At 40.9% G+C, this 24,630-nt stretch overlaps 2 protein-coding genes across 2 annotated transcripts in view; one reads left to right on the forward strand and one right to left on the reverse strand.

Annotated features, from left to right (window-relative positions):
- LOC311148903 (DNA-binding protein RFX2-like) overlaps positions 1–19,972 on the reverse strand; it is a 54,278-nt gene extending 34,306 nt beyond the window's left edge. The window contains exon 1 of the mRNA XM_084185923.1: positions 19,833–19,972. The gene's annotated coding sequence lies outside the window, so the exon portion shown is untranslated. The remainder of the gene's footprint in view (positions 1–19,832) is intronic.
- A 1,282-nt stretch (positions 19,973–21,254) lies between these two features.
- The window catches only part of LOC311148902 (long-chain-fatty-acid--CoA ligase ACSBG2-like), a 45,311-nt gene continuing 41,935 nt past the window's right edge, over positions 21,255–24,630 (forward strand). Inside the window, exon 1 of the mRNA XM_084185921.1 lies at positions 21,255–21,352. The gene's annotated coding sequence lies outside the window, so the exon portion shown is untranslated. The remainder of the gene's footprint in view (positions 21,353–24,630) is intronic.

The raw sequence follows: 24,630 nt of genomic DNA on the forward strand, positions 1-24,630 counted from the left end.
CTGTCACATGCTTTTGACGACAGGGATTTCCTGCTAACTGCATTGTGGAACAAATTCACACGTAGACTACTGCCTTGTGCACATTGCTACGCTTATAATGTGAAGAAATAATAGTTCAACATTTTAAGCTAAACGTTCTGATCTGTGGCATCAGACACATTGCTTCAAAAAAATATAAATAACATTTTGCCTAGGCCTACTGGTTGGATGATTTTGGGATCTATTGTCCCACAACTGTCCCAGAGTCTGTTTGGAATATGCTATTTCTTTCTCAACAAGCTGACCAATAGAATAGGTACACTTTTCTACTATGGGGGATAGTAGATTGACATAGGCTAGAGTGATTTTGCTGTTCCTTCCTCGTCTTGTTAGCTGAGGAAAAGTAAATGTGGACAGTTATTCTAACATCTTCAAAGTGCGCATCAGAATTGGGTAATAGTCATTGCATCCTTGACTTGCATGTTCTGTTAATGTGAATTACCATAATCTAAATGTGATTTGTCATTCTGAGCACCGTGGGTGGACGCACTAATCCGGTTACGCACCCAATGCATATGGGTCCGGTAAATTTCTCAAATGTCCAGTACATTAAAATGCTGCCGGTCAAATGTCCGGCGCCACATTTTCCTAACGGAAACCCTGGCACGGACTATCACAGAGCTGGTGTGCCACTGACATTTTCCACACAGGAGGACTGGCAAAGACACTCCTGTCTAGATGAGTAATAGCCTTATAGCCAAATGGTGTAGCTGATGTTGAAATTCTTCCATTACTTTAGGCTGCCATTTGTCAATCGTTGTCTAACCATTAATCACAGGATAAAACTCAATATAAAACTGTTTGAGGAGACAGCCAAGTCCTCTATGTAACCTCTCGAAACAGTCACAAAAAGCCTCTGTCACTTTCAGCCACCTCTAGTCCCTTTCATATGTATTTGTCAGACAGGAGGCAAAATTAGCACCAGTCTGTAAGGGTCCAGAGCAGACTATAGACAGACAATCCTCCTTTATTTGTCTATTCCTCACATTATTCCTTGTGGCAAACTTGTAATACAAAAGCAAATAATCACAGTACTCATTTAGCATTTTCTGAAGAAGTTAATGTGATGCTCCAGAGCTTTTGGATAAATTCAGCCAGTAGTTTTGAAAGTAGTGCTCACAAGCCAAAACGGGTCCCCTAAAATTGTGCATAAAAAATATATGTATTTGTTTGTAAAATGTGTATGATATGTTAAGAATGTTTAAGTGCTTAAGATCCCGGACTACATCTTTAAAAAGGAAAACATTTTTATTTAAAGCTCCAGCGGCCAGATGTTTCAAAAGGAAGGAATTTGTCCGTGGGGTGTCAGTTGAGTTATAAATACACTGATAACAATCCCTGCAGTTATCTTTGGACTTCTTTCCTTAGCGCGGTTATTATGCACTGAAGGGAGGGAGTGGGAGCAGTGGAGTGGGGTGGGGTGGTGTAGGGGCTCATAAACCTAGGCTTTGTCCTTTAAAGTTTTCATGCTTAAAGCTCAAATAAGTGGGTGTTTTGGTAGTAGTGGTGAAGGGCGCCATGCGTTGGACTCTAGGGAGAGAGTGCAGGCAGACAGGCTGGTTAGAGGGCTTTCTCCCCAAGCCTCTATGAGTTGAGCCCCCCATGAAGGTTAAAAGCCACACAAATTCCCCACCAGCTGCTATGAGCGGCAGGAACACTGCGGGAGCCCCAGCAAACCACTGCAGAACCCAACTGTGAATGGGCTGCACTTTATAACAGAAACATTCTCCTCACAGCCGAGACCACTTCACACACAAACCCCGAAATAATTAGCTCGTCTTCACTCAAGCAAATCACAAATGAGCAATTAAGACAATTGTGTGAGCGGACCAATTTCCCTCTGTTAAACCATTTCCTGGTTGCTAAAATTCAAATAGTTAGCTTAATTTTATTTTATATGACAAAACAAGCAAGTATAGTGTAGAGAACCATTGTACCATCTAAACTGCTGCGAAATATATTTTCCATAACCAAAAATATTGTATTTTCAGCTGTTTGAAGCTGGTGTACAAACCCGAAAGTAAAAGACACAAAAACGAAACTTAAGAATGGGTAGCATAGAAATAGCACATATAGAACAGATCTACCGCTTCTTAGACTTGCTTTCAATGAGAATGACAGATCTATAACACACATTTCTATGTGAATTTGGTAGGATCGCCCTAAAAGTTACATATTGCAGCTTTAAAGCGTCACCTGAGTTTTAAAAGCTGTGAGGGAAAGGGAGAAATTAGGAACATGTCAATTTTAGACCTCTTAAAGTTAAGCGTGCAGTACTATAAACTTATACCTGCTATTTGGTATGAAAATGTGGACAATATTTAAACATCTGTCACTGACAAATCTAACTTAAACAGCGCTCAATCTAAGAAAAACACATACAGATGTTCAATTAAAAACAGGAGCCCACAGTCTTGGCTCTTGTTTGCACTGGCCCACATTGTTTGCAGAGCAACAACGGTTGCTAGTGGCAACACCGTCCACTCCCGTTTCCAGGAGCCTGTTGCTATGCAACCAACAGAATACTTCCCAAACCAAACAATGCCATCCCCCCAACTGATCCCTCTATCTCACACTAAGCAGAAACTTACAACAATAAATAGGTAAGCTATTCATTTCAGACACCAGGGGGGGGGGGGGACAGAGGGCAGACTCATTCCTGTGCCATGGAGAGGAAAGATTATATAAAAACTCCATGCTGGTTTCAACTGTTCTCTCTCTTTTATGCACTCAGTGGTCAAATGAAGGAGGAATGTTTAAGTCATCAGAAAGGCCACAGCCGATCCTCGAAGCTTGGCTTACACCTCCACATTCCAAAAACAACAATTACTTTTAAAGCCAAGCAAAGATTACTTTTCCAACATGTATAATCCATGCAGCAGGAAGGAGACATAAGCACCTTGAGGAGAGCACTGCCACAGACTAGTCCGACTCCAGGGGCTTTTACTGCACATCGGAAGTTGAAACAACCAGGCAATAAAGCATGGACACTTGTTGCCATTAAACTCCTGTCTATGGGGGACATTTGTGCACCACTGCTTTGTTCACCATATCCTGCCCCCACCCCAACGCCCAATCCCTAGCCTATTCCTTAAGTTATATAACAGATAAATGTACTTCAAAAGAGGAGCAACAAGCTTTCCATAAGACTTTCTACTCTGAAAAAAGTTAAATCAATGTAATCTTTATTGGGTAACCAATCTAACAGCCATCCCCATTGTAAGAAACCCAGGTTGGCTTCTTTTTTATTCTATAAAAAAATAAAAAAACATAGCACAAAGGCGCACGCACAAAAAGCAAATTAAGATATGATAAGAGATTTTCACGACAGAGGCTGTTCTTCAAGCCTGTCTCATGAATTTGTGGCTAATCCAATGAAAGCAGCTCTTGGGATCTGCAGATGGCGAAGATGGAGGGAGAGGAGGGGATGTGGCCAGCTATCAGATGAGAGGTGCTGTTCAAGGGGACGATAAACCAGCCACTGATCCTGGATCCACTCTCTCCCCGTTTCCACCTCTGGTCACAGCTCGTCGACACGCCATTCGTTACCATGTGGAGCGCAGGCCTGACAGCCAGAGAATTATCAAACGGTTGCCAAGGAGACTGTGTTAACCCATACACCTCCCCCAACCCCCCACCTCTGTAACCCTTTGCAGATTTCCTCCACCACCACCACCTCCCATCCCCATTCTACATACACCCCTAAGATGAATAACACTGTGTTAGAGAATAATAAAGTACAGTTGTGAGGAGCAGTCAACCTGCTGGAAAACAAAGCAGAAGGGCAGGGATGAATTAAGTGTCCTGAAAGTAATCTGTTGCATGTGGTTGTCTCTCTCTTTAATTATCATTTATCTCCTGTTTTTCCGGCGGGGTGATGACAGAGTGCAGGAGGGAACATCAGTCTTTGTTGTCATGCCACCTTGTTGCCCATAGAGATAGAAAAACTGTTTGTGGAATGCAACGAAACTGTTCCAACATGGCAGCTAGCATGGAGACGGTTTTATGTTTCACATCCATCACATCTGAAGGTGGCGATATAGCCTAGACAAAAGCTAATTGAAACATCACTAAGTGATGCTCAATGTATTTTTACCAAGTCTTTGTCCGCAAAAAATATTGATTCTAATAATTTTGGATTTCAAATAAACACATTGCATGGCACCATAGACTTGGTGCCATTATCAGCACAGACAAATACACCAGCCAATTGTGGGCACCAGATGAAACACAACCTAAGGCATTCCTATAATAATGAACTAATAATGCAAACATTAAAACAAATAAACTGCTTTGTAGCTCCCCATGTTGCCTATTACCATTTAGTTTGACAATGTAGAACATTTTACAAACAATACATTGTCTAGACCTAGACAGTTTGACTCTACTGGTAATGGGTGAAGTGTGCACTGTAGACACATCTTTTCAAGCATTCCAGAAAATCCATTCCATCTGAGTGTCAAAGCAGATGAGGTCGGAACGGCATCTTAAAAGAATCATACACAGCAAGATGCAAAGAAAAAACTCCTAAAGCTACTCTGTCATGCAACATTTTCTAGACATTACGTGTGCTTTCTGTTAGAAGTCTTCCTCTGATTTCTTACTACACTAGTTGAGCAGCTTTCCCTTTGATAATCCAAAGAAAAACATGACCTGTTGCATGGTATCATCATAGATGGATCACATTTAAACAAAACAACCTGTGACTAAGAACATGAAGTGGGATAAGGCTCATTGGGTTAAGCTTTAGTCCAGACCAGGGTTTCTGCTAGGAAAATTTGCCGCTGGACAACGTGACCGGCAAAATTCTAATTTACCGGACATTTGAGAAATTAGGGTTTTTCTTTATTTTTACTATTTTCTACATTGTAGAATAATAGTGAAGACATCAAAACTATGAAATAACACACATGGAATCATGTAGTAGCCAAAAACGTGTTAAACAAATCAAACTATATTTTATATTTGAAAATCTTCAAATAGCCACCCTTTGCCTTGATGACAGCTTTGCACACTATTATCATTCTCTCAACCAGCTTCACCTGGAATGCTTTTCCAACAGTCTTGAAGGAGTTCCCACATATGCTGAGCACTTGTTGGCTGCTTTTCCTTCATTCTGCGGTTCGACTCATCCCAAACCATCTCAATTTGGTTGAGGTCGGGGGATTGTGGAGGCCAGGTCATCTGATGCAGCACTCCATCACTCTCCTTCTTGGTAAAATAGCCCGTACACAGCCTGGAGGTGTGTTGGGTCATTGTCCTGTTGAAAAACAGATGATAGTCCCACTAAACCCAAACCAGATGGGATGGTGTATCGCTGCAGAACGCTGTGGTAGCCATGCTGGTTAAGTGTGCCTTGAATTCTAAATAAAATCACAGACAGTGTCACCAGCAAAGCACCCCCACTCCATAACACCTCCTCCTCCAAGCTTTACGGTGGGAAATACACATGCGGAGATCATCCGTTCACCCACACCGCATCTCACAAAGACACGGCGGTTGGAACCAGAAATCTCCAATTTGGACTCCAGACCCAAGGACAAATTACCACCAGTCTAATGTCCATTGCTCGTGTTTCTTGGCCAAAGCAAGTCTCTTCTTCTTATTGGTGTCCTTTAGTAGTGGTTTCTTTGCAGCAATTCGACCATGAAGGCCTGATTCACACAGTCTCCTCTGAAGAGTTGATGTTGAGATGTGTCTGTTACTTGACCTTTGTGAAGCATTTATTTGGGCTGCAATTTCTGAGGCTGGTAACTCTAATGAACTTATCCTCTGCAGCAGAGGTAACTCTGGGTCTTCCATTCCTGTGGCGGTCCTCATGAGAGCCAGTTTCATCATAGCGCTTGATGGCTTTTGCGACTGCACTTGAAAAGTTCTTGAAATGTTCCATATTGACTGACTTCATGTCTTAAAGTAATGATGGACTGTCGTTTCTCTTTGCTTATTTGAGCTGTTCTTGCCATAATATGGACCTGGTCTTTTACCAAATAGGGCTATCTTCTGTATACCCCACTACCTTGTCACAACACAACTGATTGGCTCAAATGCATTAAGGGAAAAAAGTCCACAAATTAACTTTTAAGAAGGCACACCTGTTAATTGAAATGCATTCCAGGTGACTACCTCATGAAGCTGGTTGAGAGAATGCCAAGAATGTACAAAGCTGTGGCTATTTGTTTAACACTTTTTTGGTTACTACATGATTCCATATGTGTTATTTCATAGTTTTGATGTCTTCACTATTATTCTACAATGTAGAAAATAGTAAAAATAAAGAAAAAACGTTGAATGAGTAGGTGTTCTAAAACCTTTGACCGGCAGTGTATATGCATTGGGTGTGTAACGCTAAAAATCACATTTAGAGTATTGTAATTCATCTTAATCCTTAAGAGCCTATGCGTCAATCTAATGAACATAATAAAAAAGGAACTTGTCTGTCGGCATTGCATTAAAGAACATAATTGGTTAAAGAAAATTGTGATGAATAAACAAGTTTACCAGTTTCATTTAAGGACCAAAAGATTGACAGCCGTCCCATACAGATTGCAAAATAGTTGGAATGAGATTTTTGACGTACCGATTCCATGGCATAGTGTTTATGAACTGAAACGCAAAACGACGCCGGATTCAAAACCTATAATTTTTCAATTTAAATTATTATATAAAATTCTTGCTACCAATAGAATGTTATTTGTATAGGGGATACAATCTTCCCAGCTCTGCAGATTTGGCTGTGAAGAGACAGAATCATTAGTTTTGGTACTGTCCATTTGTAGCTTGTTTTTGGACACAGGTCCAGGAATGGCTGAAGGATTGCAATATTTGCATGGAGCTGACCCTGCAGATAGCACTACTGGGTGATCTGAAAGGTCAGTCAATCGATCAATAATATAATAATACTTTTAGCAAAAATGTTTATTTTCAATTCATAAACTGTAGAAACAATGAGAATAGAAAGGTTCAAAACTTTTGTAAAACATCACAGTACAGTTGAAAAATATATGGCAAATAGAAATCCAATATGGATGGTGTTATTTGAAGTTGAAGGATGGGACTAAAAACAACTAACAACAACTAATAACAACAAGATAACTAATGTAAAGCATACTGTGTCCATAATAAGTATATAGGTTGAGAGATTTTGTGAAAGAGCACAGTTAGAAAGATATGGCATTTAGAAGCAAACCGGATGGACATCATGAAAATGATCAGAGGTTGAGGGTAGAGGAAGTTCAGGAGTAAAAACAAACAAAATATAATTATTGTAAAATTGACTGTGTCCATAAAATGTATATAGTATGTATAAGCTGGAAGTAGAGGCCTAAGCATTGTTGTTCACTAGTTTACTCCAATTAGGGAAGGGGTGGTGGGGTTGTATATGTGTATGGTAAGGAGATATATATATATATATATATACAGTGGGGAGAACAAGTATTTGATACACTGACGATTTTGCAGGTTTTCCTACTTACAAATCATGTAGAGGTCTGTAATTTTTATCATAGGTACACTTAAACTGTGAGAGACGGAATCTAAAACAAAAATCCAGAAAATCACATTGTATGATTTTTAAGTAATTAATTTGCATTTTATTGCATGACATAAGTATTTGATACATCAGAAAAGCAGAACTTAATATTTGGTACAGAAACCTTTGTTTGCAATTACAAAGATCATACGTTTCCTGTAGGTCTTGACCAGGTTTGCACACACTGCAGCAGGGATTTTGGCCCACTCCTCCATACAGACCTTCTCCAGATCCTTCAGGTTTCGGGGCTGTCGCTGGGCAATACGGACTTTCAGCTCCCTCCAAAGATTTTCTACTGGGTTCAGGTCTGGAGACTGGCTAGGCCACTCCAGGACCTTGAGATGCTTCTTACGGAGCCACTCCTTAGTTGCCCTGGCTGTGTGTTTCGGGTCGTTGTCATGCTGGAAGACCCAGCCACGACCCATCTTCAATGCTCTTACTGAGGGAAGGAGGTTGTTGGCCAAGATCTCGCGATACATGGCCCCATCCATCCTCCCCTCAATACGGTGCAGTCGTCCTGTCCCCTTCGCAGAAAAGATTCCCAAAGAATGATGTTTCCACCTCCATGCTTCACAGTTGGGATGGTGTTCTTGGGGTTGTACTCATCCTTCTTCTTCCTCCAAACACGGCGAGTGGAGTTTAGACCAAAAAGCTCTATTTTTGTCTCATCAGACAACATGATCTTCTCCCATTCCTCCTCTGGATCATCCAGATGGTCATTGGCAAACTTCAGACGGGCCTGGACATGCGCTGGCTTGAGCAGAGATACCTTGCGTGCGCTGCAGGATTTTAATCCATGAGGGCGTAGTGTGTTACTAATGGTTTTCTTTGAGACTGTGGTCCCAGCTCTCTTCAGGTCATTGACCAGGTCCTGCCGTGTAGTTCTGGGCTGATCCCTCACCTTCCTCATGATCATTGATGCCCCACGAGGTGAGATCTTGCATGGAGCCCCAGACCGAGGGTGATTGACCGTCATCTTGAACTTCTTCCATTTTCTAATAATTGCACCAACAGTTGTTGCCTTCTCACCATGCTGCTTGCCTATTGTCCTGTAGCCCATCCCAGCCTGTGCAGGTCTACAATTTTATCTCTGATGTCCTTACACAGCTCTCTGGTCTTGGCCATTGTGGAGAGGTTGGAGTCTGTTTGATTGAGTGTGTGGACAGGTGTCTTTTATACAGGTAACGAGTGTAGAGCGAGTGTACTGTAGCTCAGCTGGTAGAGCACGGCGCTTGTAACGCCAAGGTAGTGGGTTCGATCCCCGGGACCACCCATACACAAAAAAAATTATGCACGCATGACTGTAAGTCGCTTTGGATAAAAGCGTCTGCTAAATGGCATATTATTATTATTATTATTCAAACAGGTGCAGTTAATACAGGTAATGAGTGGAGAACAGGAGGGCTTCTTAAAGAAAAACTAACAGGTCTATGAGAGCCGGAATTCTGACTGGTTGGTAGGTGATCAAATACTTATGTCATGCAATAAAATGCAAATTAATTACTTAAAAATCATATAATGTGATTTTCTGGATTTTTTTTGTTTTTTTGTTTTGATTATGTCTCTCACAGTTGAAGTGTACCTATGAAGGGAAAAAAGTATTTGATCCCCTGCTGATTTTGTACGTTTGCCCACTGACAAAGACATGATCAGACTATAATTTTAGTGGTAGGTTTATTTGAACAGTGAGAGACAGAATAACAACAACAAAATCCAGAAAAAACACATGTCAAAAATGTTAAATTGATTTGCATTTTAATTAGGGAAATAAGTATTTGACCCCTGATTTAGTACTTGGTGGCAAAACCCTTGTTGGCAATCACAGAGGTCAGACGTTTCTTGTAGTTGGCCACCAGGTTTGCACACATCTCAGGAGGGATTTTGTCCCACTCCTCTTTGCAGATCTTCTCCAAGTCATTAAGGTTTCGAGGCTGACGTTTGGCAACTCAAACCTTCAGCTCCCTCCACAGATTTTCTATGGGATTAAGGTCTGGAGACTGGCTAGGCCACTCCAGGACCTTAATGTGCTCCTACTTGAGCCACTCCTTTGTTGCCTTGGCCGTGTGTTTTGGTCATTGTCATGCTGGAATACCCATCCACGACCCATTTTCAATGCCCTGGCTGAGGGAAGGAGGTTCTCACCCAAGATTTGACGGTACATGGCGCCGTCCATCGTCTCTTTGATGCGGTGAAGTTGTCCTGTCCCCTTAGCAGAAAAACACCTCCAAAGCATAATGTTTCCACCTCCATGTTTGACGGTGGGGATGGTGTTCTTGGGGTCATAGGCAGCATTCCTCCTCCTCCAAACACGGCAAGTTGAGTTGATGCCAAAGAGCTCCATTTTGGTCTCATCTGACCACAACACTTTCACCCAGTTCTCCTCTGAATCATTCAGATTGGCAAACTTCAGACGGGCCTGTATATGTGCTTTCTTGAGCAGTGGGACCTTGCGGGCGCTGCAGGATTTCAGTCCTTCACGGCGTAGTGTGTTACCAATTGTTTTCTTGGTGACTATGGTCCCAGCTGCCTTGAGATCATTGACAAGATCCTCCCGTGTAGTTCTGGGCTGATTCCTCACCGTTCTCATGATTATTGCAACTCCACGAGGTGAGATCTTGCATGGAGCCCCAGGCTGAGGGAGATTGACAGTTATTTTGTGTTTCTTCCATTTGCGAATAAATCGCACCAACTGTTGTCACCTTCTCACCAAGCTGCTTGGCGATGGTCTTGTAGCCCATTCCAGCCTTGTGTAGGTCTACAATCTTGTCCCTGACATCCTTGGAGAGCTCTTTGGTCTTGGCCACGGTGGAGAGTTTGGAATCTGATTGATTGATTGCTTCTGTGGACAGGTGTCTTTTATACAGGTAACAAGCTGAGATTAGGAGCACTCCCTTTAAGAGTGTGCTCCTAATCTCAGCTCGTTACCTGTATAAAAGAAACCTGGGAGCCAGAAATCTTTCTGATTGAGAGGGGGTCAAATACTTATTTCCCTCATTAAAATGCAAATCAATTTATAACATTTTTAACATGCGTTTTTCTGGATTTTTTTGTTGTTATTCTGTCTCTCACTGTTCAAATAAACCTACCATTAAAATTATAGACTGATCGTGTCTTTGTCAGTGGGCAAACGTACAAAATCAGCAGGGGATCAAATCCTTTTTTCCCTCACTGTATACCGGCTAACGGAAACCCTGGTCCAGACTTTCCCTAAACTGTAGGTGGAACTGCTTTAGCATCCAAAATTGTGCTCTGGACTCACTAACGTGTTAACCTGGTCCTAAAACCCAAGCACATATCCATTAAGGTAGGTTGACTAATCTTGCAGCTGTAATTTGAGAAAATATTTAATTCAAGGGTTTCTGGATAACTCCTAATGAACATAAGGCTCAAATAAATTCAGTGCCTCTGCTGCTTTGCAAGTTCACTATCACAGTAAGCCATGGACTATGACTTTTCATAATCACATCCCAGGCATATCTAAATATAAACCCACATTAGCTTCCTGTCGAGATGTGCATATTATCTTTTCACTTTCAAAGACTAAAGTGTGCAAGCGGTAACTGCCTGTAGAAGAAAGGCTGAGAGCAGTCAAAACAGACAAAGCACATTTCAGATCTCTTTTCAGTTGCTCTTGTGCAGGGGTGAATCATTTTTTCCAGACTGAGAGATACCGGAGAGATGACCTCAGTAGCTGGCAGAGGTAGTGCTCCAGCTATCATCCTGGCCTCTGAACCCAAGTAGCAGGTTTTATCTCACAAGAGGAATCTGCATTTCCTTGACAGGGGATTCACTCCATGCAGACATGACACACAGCAATTGATCATACAATTTCACAAGCAATACGTTAAACAAACCAATGAGTCACCCAGTAAATGGTTTCCCCATTAAACGTACAAATGGTTTATCATGCAATGGATAGTATGCTGACCACTTCTAGTCTTCTACTATCCGATGAATGTGACTCAACCAGTCTGTTTTATCCTTACAATACAACATCACAATCTCCGTGACTGCTAAATGGCAGCAAGGTTCAATATAATCTATCTATTAATTCAGCTAACACGCCAAAATCTAACAGCAATATGATGGGCCTCTTCCTGAGTTGATATTAAGAACTTATTAGTAGTAAGAAGATATTACAGATGGGTGTTGGTTCCTACATTTAATGACAACATGACTCTGTGGTTGTATCTGACATCAGTCAATGTCAATTTCTTAATAAATCAAACATTTAAAATGGTTAATGTAGTCTTTCTTACTGGCTGTTGTGTCAGAGAGGAACTTTTTGGATGTCTTATCATTGTGACTCATGGGTTCATGTTGATTAGAGGAAGAAAAATGCTACAATTTGTCTGAAGGACAATTTGAGGAGTGCTTTCAGCTAGGGCTGTTACGGTGACCGATATTACCGCCACACCGGCGGTCACGAGTCATGATGGCAGTCAAATTCCACGTGACCGTTTAGTCACAGTAATTATGCTTCTCCTAGCTCTGTTGCTGCTGATGGTCATTAGTATCCTACCAAATTTGCTAACTGCCTGGTACTCAGCACTCCATTGTCCCTCTAATCACTCTGACATCAATGCAAATGTTATCGAAAATCTAATCAAACACTTAATGAGAGCCCATGAGCTCATGTTGCGCAACATTTCTATAGGCTATGCAATTGCGTGAGAAAACAGAGTTTTGATGGCCTCTATTAAAAAGAGGAGGATCCCATCAGCTTTCTATAGGCTAGGCCTATTATTTTTATTTCTCAACTTTCCTAATATTAAACACATTGCTTCTCTTTACAACAGGAGTATAGCCTACCTGGCTGGCATGATGAAATGAACCACGGGAAAAGCGTCCTCCATTCGCTATTTAAGCGCATAGATTACATACATTTTTTCCCCTGTCCCTGTTTCGAGACAGGTGCATGATAATGGTCCATTCTAAATCAAAACAAATTTCACACATATTATTTAGTATATTTAAAGACAAGATTAAATCAAGAATAGTGTGATGGGTGCCAATATTAACCTATTACTTGTGAATGACGCCCAGCTTGTGTGCGTTAAGGAAAGAAACAGCGCATACCTTTTTTAGCTACTTTTTCAAATCATAGTCGCACACCTCATGTAGCCTAGTCCATAGGCCTATATGTTTTAATAAGGTTTGTATCACAACTAAAGTGGCCAAATAACTTCTTAAAATTAAGCACATGAATCCACTTTACAACGGGTGTAGAGCCTAACTGGCATACATATGCAACGCGTGAGTATGAAGTTTGGGGAAGATTTTCACCATAAAAATGCTCCTTTATAATAAAAGCATTTCATGCATAATCGCATTTGCGGTCACTTTTGAGAATGGTGTTTTCCCGTTAATTGCATTTTGGAACATTCGCGCTTATAGCCTACAGCCGTGTGCACATTGCTGCGCTCATAATGTGAAGAAATAGCCTAATAGTTTATCAACATTTTAAGATAAATGTTCTGATCTGTTGCGTCAGCCTCATTGCTTTTAAAATGTTTTTTGATGCGAGTGGGTGTATTAATTTGGGATCTATTGCATCCCACAACTGTCCCAGACTATGTTTGGAATATTTATTTCTCTCACAGAATAGGTCAACATTTGTACTATGGGGGATAGTACATGGACATAGGCTAGTGCTTTTTCTGTTCGTTAGGCCTACTCATCTTGTTGCTGACAAAAAGTAAATGTGGACAGTTCTTCCAACATCTTCAATATGCGCCTTGGAATTCGATAAGGACACGCGCAGTTGCGTCCCCGATGTGTCTGTCTTCACTTGTAGCCTGTGAGAAGGACCCGATCATGTGACGGGCATTGGCTAATAAGAATTTATATATCTGAGAGAGCCATGTGAGTGCGAGGTGTTTCGGAGCACGCAGCCGGGAGAAGATAATTATAATTATTATATTCAGCCCAAGGGCACAATGGCCACTGGTTGCAAAAGGCATGGATTTTTTAAGGGGCATTACGGCCAAACAAAGGGGATGCTGACGGGAAATTCGAGGCATTATCAAGTGCTTGTCAAATTATGAATGAGAGACTGTTGCAGAGACTGTGCAGCCCGCGCAAAAAACAAAGCAGAACTCATGCCTTTCATGCAACTTTTTTCAAATCATCATTAGAGTCGCATCATGCAGCCTTAGAATGTATTAAAAGTCAAAACATATAACCCAACGTTTGGATCACAACTACAGTTGCATAAATAACTCTAAATTAAGCATATAGGAGGACCTGTTTCTTTGTTAACCATTCAGCACAGAATAGCCTTGTGCGTACTCCCTCAAATATTTTGGAGAAAATATCCTTTCTATTCTATTCAGCTATGTTCAATTGTATTCTTCATACTACAAAATAATGCCATGGAATTCTAAACTAATCTAAGCTAAATGAACTAGTGTAGCCCACAGCCATATGGCATAGTCAGATCAGGGCCTAACATAAGGACAACTCAGAGTATGCTATTCTGTTCTTCTGAAATAAACTACATTTTCTTCATATTGTGTTTCTTTAGACCTGTCTAAAATAAATAACAGATTTATTGTGATGGTATGGGCTATATTAAATGGATTTATTAGACTTTTTAAAATGTAGATGTTCTATCAGTGGCTTGTAGGCTATGCGTGGATGCCAGGAGCTGCTAAATGTGTTTGTTAATTAACGGTCAATTACCATGAGACCGGCAGTTATTTGCTTGACAATCACCGGCTGACAAAATGTCATGACCACCACAGCCCTACTTTCAGCCCTAAACCCAGGAAGCCTTCCACCTGCAAGGCCTGCGAGCCTCCTCTGCCCCTGTTCCTTGTCAAATCCTCTTATTAAATTGCTTCTGAAGTGCAGCCATGCAGACAGCAAAGAAACGGTAAGTAGCCTGCTCACAAATCTAAGCAAATCTCTTCTCAATGGACATACAGTTATTATTTTGAAGCAAGTTCATGGTCATACTTGTTATAATACAGTGAGGGAAAAAAGTATTTGATCCCCTGCTGATTTTGTACGTTTGCCCACTGACAAAGACATGATCAGTCTATCATTTTAAATGGTAGGTTTATTTGAACAGTGAGAGACAGAAGCAATCAATCAATCAGATTCCAAACTCCCCACCATGGCCAAGACAAAAGAGCTCTCCAAGGATGTCAGGGACAACATTGTAGACCCACACAAGGCTGGAATGGGCTACAAGACCATCGCCAAGCAGCTTGGTGAGAAGGTGACAACAGTTGGTGCGATTATTCGCAAATGGAAGAAACACAAAATAACTGTCAAGCCTCAAAACCTTAATGACTTGGAGAAGATCTGCAAAGCGGAGTGGGACAAAATCCCTCCTGAGATATGTGCAAACCTGGTGGCCAACTACAAGAAACGTCTGACCTCTGTGATTTTTGCCACCAAGTACTAAGTCATGTTTTGCAGAGGGGTCAAATACTTAATTCCCTCATTAAAATGCAAATCAATTTATAACATTTTTGACATGGGTTTTTCTGGATTTTGTTGTTGTTATTCTGTCTCTCACTGTTCAAATAAACCTACCATTAAAATTATAGACCGATCATGTCTTTGTCAGTGGGCAAACGTACAAAATCAGCAGGGGATCAAATACTTTTTCCCCCTCACTGTATATAATATATGCCATTTATCAGACACTTTTATCTAAACGTGATGTGCAGTAATGCGTGCATACTTGTTGCTTTTTTAACATGAGAAATGAAAACATCCACATAAAAATACATATTTGGACTAAGGAAAACTCCACAAAAGAAAAGAACCAGAGAGAGAAAGTGGAGAGAGGGTTGGGGGAGGTCTACGGTCTCTGGCTGAAAAAAGTTGAGGGGGGGGCCATCATTGTGATGCAAATGTCAGAACCCCGTCTGCTGTTTGTGGCAGGAAATGTAATTAGCAGTTGTGTAGCTACGATACAAATCAGGTGGAATGTAAAGAATGCCCCTGGTGACGAGAGAGAGAAAACAACTGAAAAACATTTCATTTCACAACAAGTTTTAACCTGTTGCTACTGAGAGCCAATCATGGGTTACGTTTTTTGTACCTGGTGAGACTGGTTCTCAGTAGCTTGGAGACAAAAACCTACTTTGTGATTTCCAAATCGCACTACCTGTGTCGACAACTTAACACTGTCTGCAAGACAAAACAGATTTACTGCACGTGGACACTTGAAATTAAAGAATTTCCCTCGTTGGTTTTGTACAAGTGGTGGCGGAGTTAAGAGTTAACTGTAATAACAACAGAGAAAAAAACTACCTGAGTCCTGCCCCTTTCTTATGTAGAAAACCGCCACACCATTACTTTCCATGTACACATTAACAACTCCCCAAAGGTATTAATCTTCTTCTCTGTGCCTCTGCTCTGTTCAGTGAATTCATGACATTTCTGACTGGAGGTTTGGCAAATCTCATTAAAATCAGAGTTAATGTCAGATAATCAAATGTACAGAGACCAGATGGCTCAGTAAGCACAGCAAGGACGAATTCCAATTTTAAATGCTCTTGGATCTTAACACCATAACTGTAAAAACAACAGTGATGACATCTACATAAATTAGGCATGCTGCTGCTAGTGCACCAACTATTGGCTTTTAAAATAGGATGTGAATCAAAAGCTACTAAAATAATTGAATGGCTGATAACTCGTGTAAAAAAAAATGGGCCATCAGCACCACACATTGATTGACTGGGTTCTGGCAAATGCTCCAGCAGTGAACCATTGCCAGCAATCGAGATTAGCCTACTCTGTCGTGATGACAATTCTTTGAAAAAAGTATGTTCTTAACATTGTTCATTTGTGACATGCAGAATTGCTTCTATCAAGTGGTCTGATTTTGTGCAGACACTCAATAACTTATCAGACAGCCATTGGCCGGGTATTAGACTGAGCGCCTCTCCTCAGTGCTGGAACTCATCCAGATTAGCTAAATACAGCATAAACACATACACACAGTGGACATTTGACCTCCCCCCACCCACAGGGACCACTGCAGCTGTCCATTTGAGAGCTGCACTGTACCAGGGACCTTAAAACCTCAACATGGTATAGGGTTACTGTGGACACTGCTAAAACCATCACAAAAGCAACACCAGAGTGGATGCTTAAGACAGGGGTCCATAGGAAGAGTACAGACAGGACTAAACCTGGACCACAGGCAGCAGTGGTGAATCACAGGTCACAGTGGCATTCATCGCTGGGAGGCACCGAAGTATGACCATAATCACAGGCTGTATGTAGGCTGTGTCAATAACGAAGCCACTGGCAGACCAAAAGAAAATATATGTTGAAAGTTACCCAGTAAACTCAAACAGCATGTATTCCTTCACCTGATCCAAATGTTTTTTTTGTTTGTTGCTTGAGCATGCCTTAAAAAAGGTTTTGATGTTTGTTGATTAAGAAGGCTACTCAAGAGGAAAGATGTCATTTTCAATGGAGCACAAGAAAGACACCCACTTCCCAAAATACAATTAGTACAAAACCTCAGAATGGGTTTAACTAGTCAGTACCAGCTTCTTTCCATTCTGTCTCACTCTCCTCTATTGAGCACCTTTTCCACCTGACCTGCCTCTGCTAGCCAAAACTTTGTACACCCGCCACATTCAGGGAGATGAAAATAACCTGATTAAAAACACTGACTTTTAAAAGAATAACACGTTACCCCCTGGCCCAACCCATCCCCTCACTTTCCATGACTTTGGGTGTATTTATATATCAAGTTGCCATGTAAACATAACAGCAGCACGATCGGATTCTGGCTGCATGGAGGTTCAGGGACATTTATTTTCTTTGTAGACCAATCAAAGCTAGATTACTTCAGAATTAGGCTACTTTGTCAAAAAAAAGTGCAGTAATCCCTTAAACATTGATTTTATCCTTGTTCAAGATCAGGGTGTATTAGTAAAATAAGGATTAGACTGCAAGAAATTTAGTTTAGTTTTGAAGGAAACTTTAAGAGCACAGTCCCTATAGGCCTATTTAGTGGAGTAGCAGACTAACAACCTTCAACAAAAGACCCATTAAGAGATGGCACTCAAAAAGCCACCATCAACCTAACTCTCATAAATATACAGACTGGCTAATGAAAATACACAAAATATACTCCCCATTTCACATGAAAGGAAACAGGTATTGGGCTTCATCAATAATACATCTCAACATGAATCATTCAGTTCTCCGCCTTGGGAGAGGCATCCTATGGGGAAGTGCACCTGTGACGGTGTATTCCATTACCAGAAAACAGATATTTAATTAAAAGAGTTAATTAAAAGAGTGCATTTTCATGCCACAAAGATTATTAACAACTGTTGCAACTACAGCAAACAGGTCTCACAAAGGAGCGTCTGACAGCTGTCATTAGTTTAGGATGAACTCAGTTGGGACCAGAGACAAAAAAACAAAATCTTTGAAAGGCAACCCAACCAAACTGCATATAAATTGTCAGCGGAGACAAATTATTAGACAAGAAATTAATGCAATATCAGAGTAGAGTGAAGGGCTTCGCTGTAGTCATTGCATTAGCCACTTCCGTGCCTATTATCCTCATTATCACCATGGTTTTCACTGGTATGGGCACTCGGCTCTAAAGATAATTATATAGCGCAGCACGCCTAATGAGAACTGACACCTGGACGATATGTCACTATCTTGGATAGAACTCATCAACTGCCCTGGCTCTGTTGAACAGGTGTAACATCACCGTGGTGAATGGTGATGAACTGTTCCTAGAAATTTGGACTGAAGTCAGACAAGCGGAGTCAAGCTGTTAAAGTTAATGTCTCCTGATGTCCATCTGATCTTTGAGATATTTTGATCTGGGGCACAGTTTAGGGTTCCACATTCAGCTGAATTGTATAATAAATTATAAGTATATTTGTTTCAAAGGTGTGATAATGTCTCAAATTTCACATGGGATAACTATATTAAACCACTCAAAATAATTAGCCACAAATTAGAAAAGGACCACTGAGGAGGAATAACTATCATAGCACCACCTAGCTGTAACATCTTTTTGGTAATCATATTTTTTAAGGTGTGGAAAATGGGGAAATATGTATAGTTAGCTAAGAATATGGTTATTAACGTGTTATAGCATAATTACTATTTGCTTTGGCTTAGCCTACTTACAGCTTTTCAATCAGCTTTTACACAGCCTCTTAGTAAAACAAAAAAGCATGCGAAATAAACTGTGCCATCAATGCACCCCCTTCCCAAAACGAGATCGACACGACAGTGGCACCCAGGTACCCTGAATTTGATGTAGCCAGTAAGCCGGCAAGCTTTCCGCGTGTTGTGTAACAGGATAGGTAATAAACATAACTAGCAAATAACGACTAACGTTACTCACTGTTAGTGAGCTATTGGAGATGAGCTCGCGCCACTGTTCCATGTTTAAAAAGTTTCGCCTTGCGAATAGAACGAGTAACGACTGTTGGCAGCGAGATTCAATATTATCGATCTATTAATTCAGCTAACACGTCGACATTAGAGATGGGTGTTGGTAAAATATAATAATTGTCCGTCCAATTTTGGAATAGCTATGCTTAGCTATTTAAGGTAGACTAATGCTAACGTTAACTGACCCAGCTGGAGCTAGCTAGCTAATGTTGGCTAATTCGGATAGCTGTGCGATAAACAGTTGGTATAGTAGGTGAATGCATTTGGTGTGCACCATGTATAATCGAGCTAACTTAGCTAAATTGAGTTAGACATTTCAGCAAGTTGTCAGTCACATCCACAAAGTAAAATTTAACAAAATGTTCACCCATGATGAGATATTTTAGCTAACGTTAGCTAGCTACTGTACAACCTGTAGGTAGCTAGCTTGGCAGCTTCAGAGCAGGCATATATGATAGCAGAAAAAAACGATAATTCCATTCTGCATACAACCTGGCACAAAGCTTAAACCCGTGTATAAAAATTAAAAATGTGTACAAATATGGAACTAACTTAGCTAAATAGTTAGTAATACGATAGTTCACTTGCTGGTAAACTTATAGAAATGGCTAACAAGCAATCGCGTTGGATGGAGTAAACGACGTTAGCTTAGCTAACTGGCTAGTTAACGTTAGGTAGCTAATGCTTGACAGAAGATTCGTGGGGTGGATGTGACGAAGGGAAAGTAACGTTAGCTAACGTTACCTAGAAAGCTAACTAGGGTATGAAAGATAGATTGGTGTGCATTCAATACCACAGTGTCGTTATCCCAAATTAGAATACATGTATCGTCTCAACTCCGTAAAGATATATTCACCTTTGCCTTGTATAAGTTCTGCCCTGGCTGTGCTCTCTTTCCCCTCTCTCACTTGCTCGTTGAGTTCCAGTTGCTTCTGCTGCTGTTGCTGAGTGTTGCGCCCGTTGGTAAGTAACTGTCTCCACGGCTACAGTCACTATGGCGCGCGGGGGTCTCGAGGCAACTGTTGCTATCCTCTCCTTCTTACGTCAGTGGCCAAAATAAATAAATATATATCTTTATATATATATATATATCTATATATATATATGAGGGCGGAATACTGAATTGACTCCGCCCACTAAGGCAAATCGACCACTAGACCACTAGAGTGCGCTCTGACCTTATTAATCTCAGGTAAGGCCAGAAACGTATACATTTGGTCACGAATTTTAGATGTATGTGTGAGGGATCCAACAATCTGCAGATTTGTGCCATTTGTTTCTTGCAACATTTCACAGAATTTATAAAACGTCTATGGTAATTCATTAATTGGGTAATGCCAGAGCGAGAGAGTAGAAGTGGATACAACAAGAAAGTTAATGTGCAGCTGCTGAAAAAAAAGCATCTATTGAGGAAAGGTCAACACAAAAAAAGAATCAACAATAATGCTGTAATCAGTAATGTGTGTAATAAATATAAATGTAATGAATGTAACCTCTAGTCTAGTCTAAATAGGACCTTGCCAGTGCGTAAAATCTCAACCACTTGGTAGCAGTAGTTTTTCCATAGCTGCTAGACAGTGCCTCTCAATGTTCTCTTTCTCTTCCACTTATTGCTACTTGTACTATCTATCAACCCTAATTTCACCTGGGATTTGAAACACGGATTTTCTCTACAGAGACCAAGACCTTGCTCTACCTGAAAATCCTCGGCATGCTCGGGTCTGCTACCCTTATTTAGAGCAAAGGAGGACACAAAAATGGTTTATATTGCATCTTAAAATGGTTTTATGATGTATATGGTTTTGAAGACATTATCCCAGAAGAAAATGCTGTAAGGACCTAGCTAGGGTCATATCCTTTTTGTGTGCTCATGTTTTTTTGTTTTTTTTTATCAATGTATTACCAGAGAGAAATATGGTCGGTTATTGTTGGTACAGTCAAAAATGTTTTTATGGATGTAGGTTTCCACATACTTTAGAAGTCATTTCAAGATATTATAATAAAAAAATAGAATAAAACACATTTGTAACACGTTTATCATTATTATGGGCACCAACATACAAACAACGTCATCCCCTGAATGTGGTGGATGTAAAATGTTTCATCACCACTATTATTTGTTCTACTATTAGGGAAATTATTTCAAACGACACGTTGATCTTTTAAGTCAGATACAAAGCTTTCGGTTACAAATTACATGGCCAAATTAAAGGCGTGCTTAAACTCCGCCACGTCACATTCTCCTCACAAAGAATCAGCATGCGCACACTTGCAGGCCAGGGCAGGTGACGTTCACGTGTCTGTATTCCCTAATCAACAACTTCGGCGTCAAAGTTTGTTTCTATCAGGAAAAAGGTTGATTGTTTTGTTTTGACGGTAAGGTCCAACATTACTTTGACTTACTAGCAAATACTTTTGACAACACAAGTTAACTAACGATATCGGTGCTGAACGCGTGCTGCTGACTCAGAAATGGTGTAGCGAACGTTCGGAGAGGAGCTGTAGGTTTTGTTCACGATGATGCGCTTAATTGAAATGGAATATCTTAGTTGAAACCTAATTTGGTTAACCTTCGCTACAATTAGCCATTCTTCTAGCTGACGTTACTTTTGTTTGCACACGAGGGCTGGTTTGACAGCTAATTAACTAGGTAACGTTACCGGTAGTAGAGCTTAAGTTACACTAAAGCTCCCCTTAAGAAAACTAAAGTTACTTTAAGAAAGTTCACTATATCCATATACTTCGTGATAAATGATCGTATCTAAGTCTGAAATATCATAGATTACAAATTGCAAGAATTGAACACTGGAGTCGGATGTTAACAGAAGTAAAAAGTAATTAACTACTGAAAACACTACCAAGAGTTGAATTTAGTTCAACTACCACCAAGCTACTGTAAAATGTAGTTGAATTACTAGTTGGAACTAAATGTAGTTCACTCCAACACTGCAAACTAGTTGCTTTCAGTTTATAAAACTTATAAAACTTTAAAAAATTATATCCAGTGTAATAGGATATAATTAGGGGGCCTGGTCCGCCCTACCGTATTTAAATATTGGTAATTTATTTGCATGATGGAGAGGGGCGCCGACAGAATGAATCATCAATCGCACATAAAGCATCCGAGCGAGCAAAACAGCCTGTCTCAGTATGAGTAGTCCATGTGTGATGCTGTCTGGCCAAAAAGAGTATGGCATGTCGTGCTTTTGGCCAGACCGCATCAGATACATGGGCTACATATAGTATTTATTTTATTTTTAGGTCATTTAGCAGACGCTCTTATCCAGAGCGACTTACAGAAGCAATTAGGGTTAAGTGCCTTGCTCAAGGGCACATCGACAGATTGTTCACCTAGTCGGCTCGGGGATTAGCCACTCTTAACCACTAAGCTACCTGCCGCCCCAGTATAGGGCTTTCCAACCCTGTTCCTGGAGAGCGACCATCCTGATATAGTAAGACACAAGGGCGCTGTTTTGCTTGCTCGGATGCTTTCTCCCACTTGCAAATTGAAGGAAGTTGGCGGGGCAATGCACTGTTCAGATGCTGGAATTATTTTTTAACGAACGTGTGAAGGTAACCTGCTTTTTGACGTGATTTGACAATTGGAAGAAAACACGACTGGTTTTGTCATGAATGGTCACATTAAAAGGTAATACATTTTTACAGTTAAATTACATGTATTTACTATAAAACCCATTTAAATGTGTGCACGCAACTGCGTGCATACATAGGAGGTCCTTTGAAAAAACTTGGCCCTATAGAAATCAAATGCCCGTCCTACTGATTCGTTCTGGTGCCGGTCCTGCTTGATTCACTGTACTGTGAACGGGGAGAATTCATGAAGGGGATGTCAATGATATGTAGTAACATCGCTGGATGCAGCAGCACAGCCACGCAAGCCTCGCCCATCACGGGGAGATGGGCTCACCAGCGATCATGTGATGGTCCGGTGGATCTCTGCGTTTGCGTTTCTCATGGCAATTGGCTGAAGCGATCTTGCTATAGTGGAAGGACACATCTTGTCTCCTTTTATTAATGAGCATTTTCAGGGCTGGTCCTTGCCGTTCTGCTGCCCTAGGTGACACCAAAAAAATGCTGCCCCTTGCAAAACTAAAAGTCCCAGTGAGCAAAATGACATTGAAAAGGTGTATTTTCCAGACGTTGAAGTTAGGTTCAATTTAGGTTCTGAAAAGTAAAAAATACTTATTTTCCAGATGTTGAAAATGCGTATTTCCCAGTAGTTGAAAATATGTATTTTCCGGATTTGGAAATCAGGCTCATTTTTGGTTCTGAATGAAAGTTGAAAAGAAGTCATTTTATATAGACTTCTATGTTTGGGCCAAATCAAGGCTGGTCCAGACCAGACAAAATATGAACCAAACATAGACATCTATGATTGGTTCAGATTTGGCCCGGGCCGGACCAAAAACCAATGTTCGTGGATGTGGAAATGAAGGCTGGAACGAACTGCACAAAAAAAGACGTCGGCGTTGGTCCATGCTTACTGAGGTGTAGCCCATCTGTGTGGTAAGCCAACCATTTGTAAAAATCCAAAGAAAGACTTCGGCTTGTGCTTACTGGGGTGTAGCCTACAATGTTGCCTGCAATGGAAATGCCCATCCATGTTGTAGGCCCACCGTTTGTAAAACAGGCTGTTGCATTTGCTTTGTTAGTCCTGATTCTTGTGACTAATCAATTTGGCTATTTAAGCTCTGGTCCTGTGTAGCTCAGTTGGTAGAGCATGGCGTTTGCAACGCCTGGGTTGTGGGTTCGTTTCCCACGGGGGGCCAGTATGAAAAAAATAATAGTAAAGAAATATGCAGTAACTGTAAGTCGCTCTGGATAAGAGCGTCTGCTAAATGACTAAAATGTAATATCAGCTAGCCAACTTTATCAGGAGTTATCGTGAGCCTATTTGCAATGTGTTTACACAATGGGAAATGCAGAAATATTTAATTTTTTCGCTATGATCAGCTTGTCAAAAATTGATGGATACAAACTTGAAACCACTGATCGTGACAATGGGGTGAAACTCCTGGACAACAGTTGTGATTGTCCATTCCATATTGTCCATTTTACTTTGACCTGTCCTGTTAGGATATGTTTTGTTAACATGACAGCGCATTTATTTGATTGAGCGCCATTTAGGTTAGGCTATTTTATCATAGAAACCTGCATGATGTAAAAAGTGTCAGTCTCGTTACATTGTCATACATTTTATCTCCAGCCTGTAGGCTACAGAAAAGGCCACATACTCGTTCTATCATATCCTATATCTGCTACATGATTTATGTTAATTTTTTTGGCAGAATGTTGGTGGAGCGCCACAGCGATGCGTTTCTCCAATAGCAGCCTGGAGAGGCGCGCTTGGACTGGACTAGCAAAATATTTTGCACCCCTGCCTATGACAAAGTGGGCACTGCTTATCACAGGGCGGCATCAGCGCTCACATTAAAAGCCCATATGCCACTGGTTGAGAGAAATTGTCATTGTTTTTGGGCAGAATTATGTGAGGTTTTATGTGTTGTTGTTGGAGGTGCGTCTTGATCAGTTTAGCCATCGGCGGCCGCCTAATCCTTCCTAATGAGCGGGCCGACCGTGAGCATCTTCATTCTCCTGTGACTGATTGTTCGTCCCTCAAAGTAAGGTGCACA

This window comes from Coregonus lavaretus (assembly GCF_964263955.1).
Source record: "Coregonus lavaretus genome assembly, chromosome: 21".
Classification (NCBI taxonomy): Eukaryota; Metazoa; Chordata; class Actinopteri; order Salmoniformes; family Salmonidae; genus Coregonus; species Coregonus lavaretus.